The sequence below is a fragment of the Biomphalaria glabrata genome, chromosome 4 (assembly GCF_947242115.1).
Source record: "Biomphalaria glabrata chromosome 4, xgBioGlab47.1, whole genome shotgun sequence".
Lineage (NCBI taxonomy): Eukaryota > Metazoa > Mollusca > Gastropoda > Planorbidae > Biomphalaria > Biomphalaria glabrata.
The window spans coordinates 9,974,542-9,986,777 of record NC_074714.1 but is presented as its reverse complement, the minus strand read 5'-3'; the positions used below and the strand labels follow the sequence as shown (position 1 = coordinate 9,986,777).

Below are 12,236 nucleotides of genomic sequence, written 5' to 3'. Positions count from 1 at the left end.
TTGATCAAGATTTGTTCAAATTTAACAGTTGGGGTGGGGTGACCTTCGTAGGGAAACGTTTCAGCGATAAAAAAAAAAAGAAACGATTCCTGAGTTTGAAATAAACGCAGACACACACACACCAAAATGGACTTTGTTTAAGATAAGTGCAGTTGATGTGTGGGTAACTATTGAAATCTTATGAAATGCATAAAAACGGGCTTTGAAAAAAGTGGTTACTCGATTTTCTATTCAACACGCAGTCCCAGTTTCCACGCTGGCATGAAAACATGTTTTGAACAGAATGCTATGAAACGAATGTTTCAACGTAGCAACAGACATATTTACATTTTGAAATAGTTATACTTTAAATTGTAAAGATTCGAATTCAGTTAATAAAGCCGACTTATGACTTAAACATTGAGATACTGTTAACAAAATACAGGATCTGTTTTAAAGTTGCTATACGCTTTTTAGCCTAGTAGTAATTGATTGAATTTGCTGACATTAGTATAACGTATCCAAAATAAAACAACTGCATTCTTCGCTAGTGATCTCTATACTCCTGTATGGATGTGAAAGGTAAACACTGAACTCTGCGGCTGAAAGAAGAATTCAAGCCTTTGAGAATAAATGCTACAGAAAAATGCAGGAAAAGAAGACAAATGAGTTTGTACTTGTACAAGTCAACACTCTGGCTGGCAAAGAGGAGGGACTCTTCAATACTGTGAAGAGACAAAAGCTAAGCTGGTTTGATCATATTGTAAGAGATGACTGACTGTTAAATGTCATCCTTCAAGGTACAGTGGAGCGAGCACGAAGAAAAGCTGGCTGGACAACGTCAAAGAATGGACCGCCCTCTCTCTTGATGTCCTGCTAAGAACAACTGCTGGCCGGGAAAGGTGGAGGGATATGGTCACGTGAACTGTCACAGCAGCCCTACGACGAAAGTCAAGGGATTGATGATGATGGTCTAAAACGGTATCAACAACTAAGCATATTTTGAAGCAGTGATGCCCCAAACAGCGGCCTGCGGACCACATCATGCCCGTCACGTGTTGTTATCCGGCCCAACCAGACTTCTACCCACAGCGACAATGAAGTAGCAGGGATCTGGTTCCAAGTGACTAGGATACTTTTTTTCCACACAGCTTCTATCAACTCCCTCTGTCTGGTAAAAAGGTTGAACACGTTATTTCTCGACACCCAATATCGGATCAAGCTGAAATTTTGCACATTTATTTCTTTTACATGCCAACATGGGAATCAATTATAGAGGAACAACAATAATTAATTAACAATTGGTAATTAATTATTTAGTTTGGTATCTAGAACAAGGGAAAGCAATTGACTGAAATGTTGGTATAAGCTGAATTATTCCTATTTATATGTCGAAGCTCTCAATTGAAACAAACATTATATATCTATACAATCTTCTCTAGCAGAGTGGTTAGCACGTATGCCCCTAAAGGCGTAAGCCATGAGTTCAAATTCAGGTTGTTCCACTTTTTTTTTTAATTAAAAAAAACCAATTACGATAAAATCAGTAAAATCCACCCAGATGTGCCTTTCTTTCTTTCTCCACTCACCTCCTTCCTTATAAGTGATAGGATCATAGCATATTTTGAAAGGCTAAAAGCATCAAATAGCGCTAAACAAAAACAATTGGTAAAAATATAATTAATCGCACATGTTTATTGTTGTTGGACTAGTATAGAGTCTAGATCTATTAGAAATTTAATTACAAGACTGGTCCAAAATAATTGATACATCAACACTTTGCATAAGCTTTGTTTTGTTTGTTTTTTTAAAGTAGTTTTTATGTTCCTCTTCTTAAAGTGACGTAGCTGGTTGAAATTAACATGGCCTCACACTGAAATAACGACTTGTTACCGCTGTAAAACAAAAAAGTAAACAAATACTATCTATTTGGGATCTAGCTGTTCTTTGGAGTATCCTGTTTTGAAATTAATCCTCATCGAGGGTGTCATGTTGCCCAGCCCAAATACCTTTACCTTTACTCATCAAACATCATGTTGCTGTTGGATCTGGTGGCCGGCAAAACAACCTTGAACTTGTTTGACTTTTTGAAGACTGACGCAGATGACGAAAAGAAAAACTTAAATTCACTTCCAACGGACAACGGCTTTGTTTTCATTGGATGTGGAAATATATGCAGGTCGCAACTGGGTTTGCATAGTGATGTGAAGTACTACATTCATCTTTAGTCTTCGAAATCGAAGACATTGCCTACCTCTGCACAGTTTAAAGACTTACTTGCACTATCTCTGCACAGTTTAATGACTTACTTACACAATCTCTGCACAGTTTAAAGACTTACTTGCACTATCTCTGCACAGTTTAAAGACTTACTTGCACAACCTCTGCACAGTTTAAAGACTTACTTGCACTATCTCTGCACAGTTTAAAGACTTACTTGCACAATCTCTGCACAGTTTAATGACTTACTTGCACAATCTCTGCACAGTTTAATGACTTACTTGCACAATCTGTGCACAGTTTAAAGACTTACTTGCACAATCTGTGCACAATTTAAAGACTTACTTGCACAATCTCTGCACAGTTTAAAGACTTACTTGCACAATCTCTGCACAGTTTAATGACTTACTTGCACAATCTCTGCACAGTTTAAAGACTTACTTGCACAATCTCTGCACAGTTTAAAGACTTACTTGCACAATCTCTGCACAGTTTAAAGACTTACTTGCACAATCTGTGCACAGTTTAAAGACTTACTTGCACAATCTGTGCACAGTTTAAAACAAAAAGATCTATTTTTCATGCAATTATAAATACAGACAAATACATACAGGCGAATGTTCACTTTGTATATTTGATTAAAGGGTATCCCCCATCACCATTATATATGTACTATGTATTTTTCTGTCTCTTGTGCTATCTTAATTAAATGAGAATGATTAGTTAAACTCCATTCATTTCACACCTAGAACCAACGTTCCATTATCAAGTAATCTATCAATGAACCTGTTTACTTATTAAAGCACATTTTTCCTGTTTAGCTAATCTCTCTTTCTCTCTTTTAAACAAATCTCCAAACATAATTGCCTTGCGAGTATAACTTCCTGGCCAATTAAACCCCAAATTTCTTGCTATAGTTTGTTTATACTACACTGAGCTATGCCTCTATACAGTCTTCACCTATACATCACTATTTGTTATGTAGTCTTGCTATTTTATACTCATAATTGAAACATACGATAGAGTGAGGCACCTTTTCTGAAATCGTTTTCGAAGATTTAAGTGTAATTTTATAAAATCGCAGGTCTCTGCGATAGTGACGCAGCAACTACCTTAAAATATTGTCATGCCATGATTTTCATCCTGAGATGAAAAAGGGTGCAAATAATCTATCGACACTGGTGTGTAATTTTGGTGGTAGGCTACGTGATAGGCCCTGCCCTTGTAGTTGTTGATGGCTGTCTGACAGATTACTCCGGAGACGTCTTGGTTTCTTGTACAGGTGTACTTAACTTAACTTACAAGTAACAGGACCCACACATGTAACAAGTAGAAAGACTAAGTCCAAACCGTTAGACAAACTTGGATGACGTTTAATACTGAAAAGGCCGTAGTCGAGCCTCTGTCCGTAATATCACATTCTCTCTCTGAAGTCCTAACACCAATTGACTATATTATTAACATAAATAATCTACAGCCCATCTAAGTCGTGACGTCACTAAATGTCGCGTTCAAAGTCTGTCTACTACGGCGCGTCTCCATACAAACGAATAATACTTTTTCTCACAGAGTGCAGATCTAGTTAGCAAGAGGAAGTGTGACACTATTTCCAGCCACCCCCTATGTGGATCTTACACATACACTTACAAGTCACACACATACATGTATGAATACACTTGTACACACCATACCACTGTAGTCACTGTAAGTGGCGGAGAAGAACAATCGCCATTCAGAAACAGGTGGTATGGAGTGTTTGATCTTTACTGTCCATAGAAACGAAGAATTTGACATTTGGCCGTTCACACTGAGTTTAGGTCCCATGGACAGGTGGTAGGCCCCCCCCTATACTTCACCTTTTTTTCCCCCGTGAGTTAGGCAGGTCCGGGAGACCAGGAAGTCAGAAGAAATGTGAAAATAGGTAATCCAGAGATTACAGAGTTTTAGTCGGCCCCGGAGAAACAATTCTTAAACGACTTTTAGTAAACTGAAACAGAGAGAGAGAGAGAGAGAGAGAGAACGAAAGGGGCAGTTAACAAAGAGGGAAGGAAGAAACAGATGAGAGAAAGATAGAAAGAAAGAAGAATGAGGTAAGGTCAGAAAAAAAGGATATTTCGAAAGAAAGAGAGAAAGTCGATAAATACAAAAAAAGGCATAAAGATAAGGAATAGAGAGAAAAAAAACCACAGAGAAATAGAAAGAGGGGATAGAGAGAAAACCCACAGAGAATTAGAAAGAGGGGATAGAGAGAAAAAAAAACAGAGATAAAAAAACCCACAGAGAAATAGAAAGAAAAAACCCTCAGAGGAATAGAAATAGGGGATATAGAAAAAAACCCACAGAGAAATAGAAAGAGGGGATAGAGAAAAAAACTCCTCAGAGAAATAGAAAGAGGGGATAGAGAAAAAAAACTCACAGAGAAATAGAAAGAGGGGATAGAGAAAAAAAACTCTCAAAGAAATAGAAAGAGTGGATAGAGAAAAAAAACTCACAGAGAAATAGAAAGAGGGGATAGAGAAAAAAAAACCCTCAGAGAAATAGAAAGAGTGGATAGAGAAAAAAACTCACAGAGAAATAGAAAGAGGGGATAGAGAAAAAAAACTCTCAAAGAAATAGAAAGAGTGGATAGAGAAAAAAAACTCACAGAGAAATAGAAAGAGGGGATAGAGAAAAAAAACCCTCAGAGAAATAGAAAGAGTGGATAGAGAAAAAAAACTCACAGAGAAATAGAAAGAGGGGATAGAGAAAAAAACCCTCAGAGAAATAGAAAGAGTGGATAGAGAAAAAAAACTCCTCAGAGAAATAGAAAGAGTGGATAGAGAAAAAAAACTCACAGAGAAATAGAAAGAGGGGATAGAGAAAAAAAACCCTCAGAGAAATAGAAAGAAAAAACCCTCAGAGGAATAGAAATAGGGGATATAGAAAAAACCCCACAGAGAAATAGAAAGAGGGGATAGAGAAAAAAAAACTCCCTAGAGAAATAGAAAGAGGGGATAGAGAAAAAAAAATCACAGAGAAATAGAAAGAGGGGATAGAGAGAAAACTCCCTCAGAGAAATAGAAAGAGGGGATAGATAAAAAAAACTCACAGAGAATTAGAAAGAGGGAATAGATAAGAGGTTGGAAAATTTGAAAAAAAAATGATTTGACCAAAAGAGACCAGAGAAGGAGAGTAACGAGACAAAGAGAGAGCATATTAAGAGAACATAGACAGAGAACATATTAAGAGAACATAGACAGAGAACATATTAAGAGAACATTTTTATTTTACACAACACTGTCACGACATTCAATCTTCTGGAACGGGCGGCCTCTGTTAAAAAAATCTCTTGTCATAGGGAGGGGTAAAGCAGGTACCTCTCCCATGAGCACAACATATGCAACTGTAGCAGTGTGTGACTCGCTAGATGACTCTAAAGCTATTGTGTCATTCTTGTTAAAAAAAAAACACAAAACATTCTTGACTGTTGCGTACCGATGATTCACGCCGTTTCGACTGAATGCTTTAAAACGCAGCACTGAAAATGACACATGAAAAATATGAACAGCCAGAGAGCATTGGTGAGCGTTGGGGTAGAGCTAATCAGCGCCGCAGGTCATAAGCAGTATTTTGTCTTAATCATTGCGAGAGTAATGACGCATTAGATTATGTGTACAATTTATCTCATTTTCTACTCTTTTTTTTTTTCATATTTCATATTTGAAAAAGTTTAATTTTGTTTAGTTTGCGGTGGTCGCTCTTTAAGTGTATGGCGCTGGGAAATTGCCCGAAATAGAATCCCACGCGAACGGTCATAATGATTATGCCTAGTAAACCAATATAAAGATGTTAAAAACTTGATTTTATTCAAGCAAAACAAACGTTATTGTTTTCAGAACACCAAAATCCCCAATTGTTAATTTATTGCGAACAAAAAATAAGCCATAGTAAATCTGGTTTTTCATAGCGCATTTAGTTGTTGTCATAGACATAAATAAATATAGACTGGCCGAAGGAAGTAACTTCATGTAACTTGAAAACATGTATATCTATTGTATTCGGATTTCCGAATTATGAAAAATTGCATGATCTTCATTCTTAGAGATTAAACAAAACACTAGTGAAAATATTGTAATACTTATATAGGTTATGGCTGAAATAGCTATGAATAATTAACTTTTATACTGCTCATAAATGCTGTATAATAAAGTACACAAAATTGCAAGTCACAAATTTTCGTTTCATAAAACTCTTTAATCGGCCAGTCTATATTTATTTATGTCTATGGTGCCAACGTTTTGACGTGACTTCGATAGTCACTGCACTCTAAAGATATTTGGAACAGTTCATGATCAAACAAACAAAAAAGAAATTAATTATGATTAAATGTAAACTCTGTGTGTAGCCTATCAACTGTTTGAGACCCGTTTCCTATCTAGACCAGTTATTTTTCCTCAATGTAAACTCTGTGTGTAGCCTATCAACTGTTTGAGACCCGTTTCCTATCTAGACCAGTTGTTTTTCCTAAATGTAAACTCTGTGTGTAGCCTATCAACTGTTTGAGACCCGTTTCCTATCTAGACCAGTTATTTTTCCTAAATGTAAACTCTGTTTGTAGCCTATCAACAGTTTGAGACCCGTTTCCTATCTAGACCAGTTGTTTTTCTTTGAGCTCCATCTGGTGGAACGCTCGTGAAGATTTTTGTCTTAAGTTCAAAGTCCCATCAGGTGGAACGCTCGTGAAGATTTCTGTCTTAAGTTCAAAGTCCCATCAGGTGGAACGCTCGTGAAGATTTCTGTCTTAAGTTCAAAGTCCCATCAGGTGGAACGCTCGTGAAGATTTCTGTCTTAAGTTCAAAGTCCCATCAGGTGGAACGCTCGTAAAGATTTCTGTCTTAAGTTCAAAGTCCCATCAGGTGGAACGCTCGTGAAGATTTCTGTCTTAAGTTTAAAGTCCCATCAGGTGTGCCAGTCGTCTCGTGTATAGGAAAATATATTTAAAAAAAACTAGAAGAATAATGTCTTTCTAGTGACATTCAGAAACTCACTGAGTTGACCCACTAGCATTAAACAGGCTTTCATTAAGCTTGATAGACTACTTATTAAAGACATTGAATTTTATTTCTTCAAGTCATTTTGACATTTCTCAATATTTATTCGCGAATTTGCTCATTTCATTATGTGTATTTTCAAATAGCAGGCCCATGCTAAAATGACGTGGAAAGTGTTTATAAAAAGATATCTCTGAAGATAAAAATTCGTGGGTTTGTAGTAATCTGTCCAAAGCAGTGGAGTTTTCTTCCAAAAAAGTGTGTTAGAAAGAAAGGCTGAAATAGCTATGAATAATTAACTTTTATACTGCTCATAAATGCGGTATAATAAAGTACACAAAATTGCAAGTCACAAATTTTCGTTTCATAAAACTCTTTAATCGACCAGTCTATATTTATTTATGTCTAAGGTTGTGTTTTTTTTAGATCAAAATGTAACAGAAGAATGAACAGACAAACGGACAGGACAAAAGTAAAAAAAACTTTTCCCTACGGTTATGTATGAATAAAAGAAAAGAAAAGGGGGTAGGGGGTGGATAAAACGTCTACTTATGAAGTCTCAGGTAGAAAAAAATATATTTCTTAGAACAATATCTAGTCTCAAACTCTCAATGCCACTAGGATACATCATGTTGTAGATTGAGAATCAGACGCCCCATTGAGATCTGATCCAATGTCTGCTTGACAGAAGACGAACAAGAATGAGGAATGCTTGCGCCATGAAGTCTGTAGTCAAGCATTTCTTTGAACAATGCCACTCTTACAAACAATGTACTCAGATCTACATATCATTGACTGAGCCAGGGACACACCCTTCATTCGATATGTACTGTTGTTAAATCCTGGTAGGTTTCTATGGCTCTCGCTGCGTGTGTGCACAAATAAAATAAACTGCGTCGTTCCTACCGACACCCCATTGTAGTATTGATCTTTGAAGAGATCATTCTAAATTAAATTTGATAGATCCCGGAGCTTAATCTAGGTCTTGTAAATGTTTGGTCAATCCGATGATCCTACCGTTGTCAGGCAGTGATTTAAGACTTTGATATCACCGGTCCTAGATGTACGCAACTTTTATGGAGGTCGGGGGCTTAGGCACTTCTTCAAGGTCAAGAGTAAGAGCAAAGGTTTAGCCGTAAAACAAGCGATTTCTTGCAACATTAGACCAGATCTATAGCATTTGTGATATTTATCATAGTGTAACATTTAATATTGCAACATTAGACCAGATCTATAGCATTTGTGATATTTATCATAGTGTAACATTCAATATTGCAACATTAGACCAGATCACATCTATAGCTTTTGTGATATTTGTCATAGAGTAACATTCAGTATTTTGGCCAATCATTTACTAATAATAATAAGGCTTGTCTTCGAGTCCGAAGATTGATGAGTAATGCAATATTTCTCGTGGCTACGCAATCCCAGCCGTGACCTACATATTTCACCAATTCCAGAGCAAGCATGACCATTGTCGATTAAGATTTTCCTTTCGCCGTCTGCGTCTTTCTTCGGTAGCGGATTTTCTTTTGGTCTCTAGCTATCTCGTTCTGAGGCCACATGCAACCAGGTGCTATGTCAGCTAAGGAAAGTTGGCGTCTAGGGTGGTCTTTAAAGCGTTTCCGTGGGGCACCACTGTTACGTCGACCACCTTTCAGCTCACCAAAAAGGACTGCCTTTGGCATACGTTCGTCCTCTATCCCGGATACGTGGTCCGACATTTACGCTGGGCAGGTCATTTACTAATACTCCAGCACAATTAACGTTTTCATATCAAGAAAATGATAAGCTTGACATCTCCTACTTTTATTTGCAAACCAGAGATATACTAACATAAAACATTTATGATAACAACTATAAAGAGGAAAACGTGTCTTTCATATATCAAATTCTAGATCCTGTATAGAAGTGTCTGTAACTAACTTTCAAAGGTACATACAATATAATTCGCGGCGTGTCTTTATTTTTTATTGCGATGACAAAGCAGCCTACTATTCTGGTTAAGCAGTTAAAAAATCTAATCAATAACAAGTAAAAATACAAGCACATTTGGACTGGTTTAGATTCAAAACATCCTGTTCTAAACATTGATAATACCGTAAGAGTTTTTTTTTTTTACGAAATAGTTCTGTTACCAGTAACATAAGGAATAGACCGTCTAGAATTTTCTACAATTTTCTTGCGAGGCTGACATGTGGAGAAGTGAGTTCCCCTTTCAGACGTTGCGATCTATAGGACAGACGCTATTAAGGTCATCTGTTTTTTTGGCCAACGGATAACGAGCAGGGGGGTCCAGCAACAACGACCACTCGCCTTTACTTTCCCAACTTAAATCAGGTACCCATTAGAGTTGAATAGAATCAGTGTGCCCTAAACATTTCGAAATTAAAAAATCGCAGTCCTTCACCGAGATTCGAACCAAGGACACTCGGTTCGGGAGTCAAGCGCTTAACCGCTCATCCACAACGCCCCAAGACATGTGGAAAGCAGAAAGAGAAAAAAAACAGCGACCATTTCTTTTCCCACCAAATGACAGGTAACCTATAGATCTTGATCATTCAACGTGAGAGCCTCAGTTTATTGTACAAAATTCTTCTTTTTTGGTAGTTACAATTTCAACTATGCCATTCAAGGATAGATCTTGCCTATAACTGAACCAAATTTCAAACATTTGCATTGTCAGAGCGTTAATATCGTAACTCGTTGTATTGACAAATATTAGCAACTTAGAACTTGTGAGGCAGACTCTCTCTCATGCTGACTTAACCATTCCACCTAGATATCTTTGACGTTCCTACCGTCACTATGGCAACTAGACCTGCGTTTCTGAAAAAAAAAAGTACACTAACAAGGGAAGTAAAATACATGAATACATGTTATCATCTATTGTGATACGAATGTTAGATACGAAAACGTAAACACTTGAAGTTGGCATGGATTGGTGGGTATCGAAAACAACACTTGAAATGTTGTTCCTTCTATGCACATGTAGTAACTTTCTATGCGCTTCAAACACAAACACATACACATACACACAAACTACACTGTTATTTTCTTTGCGCCTAAGACACACACACACACACACACTAAACTGTTGTTATTTTCTTTGCGCCTAAGACACACACACACACACACACTAAACTGTTGTTATTTTCTATGCGCCTAAGACAAACACTAAACTGTTGTTGTTTTCTATGCGCCTAAGACACAAACACTTAACTGTTGTTGTTTTCTTTGTGCCTTAGACACACACACACACACTAAATTGTTGTTATTTTCTATGAGCCTAAGACACACACACACACACATAACCTGTTGTTATTTTCTATGCGCCTAAGACACACACACAATATACTGTCTTCTGTTTTTAGCACATTTTTTAAATTCTAGTTGGTAATATTGAAGTTCAGTTTAACTCCCTTGACAAGGTTTAGTTGACTGTGAACATCCTCAACAACGTGTCAGATATTCAGTTATAAATCATCAGTTTGCTTGGTTATAAGAAACAAAAAAGCGCTTAACTTGTGTACCGAGAGGATCTTTAATGGACCTCATTCACCAATCGTAAACAAACAACATTTAGCCACGTGATTCTCTATCTCTTCTATACAAATGACGTAATACACACATGCTGTCACGAGACAGTTTTTGTTTCGTTGTTTTATCAATATTATCACGTTTGTTTACGATTGGTGCATGAGGTCCATTCGTATCCCGAGTAGAGAGTAATTTTTTAATTTTAGATTTTTAGGTGGCGTATAAATTCATCCTACTCCAATGGGAACTAAACATTTTTTCTCAGAAAGTAAAGTCGGTCATTGCGTTGACCTCATGACACTCTTGCAGGGGCGTAGCTAGGAATTCGCCATCATTTGGGAGCCCAGTGGGGGGGGGGGCTTGGCCTCTTTGGGGCCCCTGCATTTTGCGTAATATTTAATAGCCCGGGGGGGGGATTTCAAATTCTCCTCCCTCTTCCCACCCACCCAAAATACGCCACTGCACTCTTGTTATTCCTTAACTACCAGAAGCATTAACGTAAGAGCATCTGCTCTAATGCAGATTTCCAAGTTCAAGTAAACTATGTCAAGGACCCTTAAGTGAACTTTACTATTGCCAACTTAATAAAAAAGAAATGAGCTTTAATTTTAACATTATTTCAATGCGTGGCACTTGATCTTCGTATTACTTCTCCTTTATTATCGCCAGCTAATTTATCTTTTTGTTTTTTGAATAAGTTTTATGTCAAAGAGAGCAAGTCTAATGCTTTCACCAAATAGAAATTCTTTTGTGTAACCAAGGGAAGAGCTTAGAAGATTTCATTCTGTAGTGCTAAAAAGTGCCCACACAATTATTAAATACATAGAAAAAAAAACACCTAGCTTAGCAACACTTCCTTAACTTTGTACACCGGATACACCAAAAAAGCTAGCTATTTATAGTTTTTCCGTCATGTATGTTTTGTTTAGTTTTGAGTTTAGGCACATCGGCACAATTTAGGCCATGTCGTGCCCGTAACCCTTTAAGGATCACTCTCCTTACCGTCATGTATGAAAATCTCCGTTAGACCCATAGACTATATATTACATGGTTAGACCGAATAGTCTCGAAGGAATACTTTAACCATTAACCAATAATGTTAGTAAAATACAACCTTGAAAGATCTATTCAGCCTTCACAAAATTAGTTCGCTTTTATTTTATACTATTCTAGAATATTAACTTGGCTGTGAACGCTTATTAATTATTTTTTTAAATAGCACCAAGTTCGAATTTAGGGCCTAGGCTCAATATCTATTGCATTGATTTGCATTTGATTGTTAAGTGTAGACAGACTGTAAATCAAATCTCCAGAACATAAACACCTCATAGTCTCCACTATATTAAAACCAGTTTGCTAGGAGAGAAGAGAGAGGGGGGAAATGGAAAGGGGTGGATGGGGGGATACGTCCTCCTCTTATCCTGTAGTAATACTTGCTAGTGCTTGTGCCAGGGTAGAAAAGTTACC

The 12,236-nt window shown here is 37.1% G+C and overlaps 1 protein-coding gene across 1 annotated transcript in view; it reads right to left on the bottom strand.

The window, feature by feature from the left end:
* The window catches only part of LOC106056555 (serine/threonine-protein kinase Nek4-like), a 130,670-nt gene that overhangs the window by 84,134 nt on the left and 34,300 nt on the right, over positions 1–12,236 (bottom strand). The window lies entirely within an intron of this gene.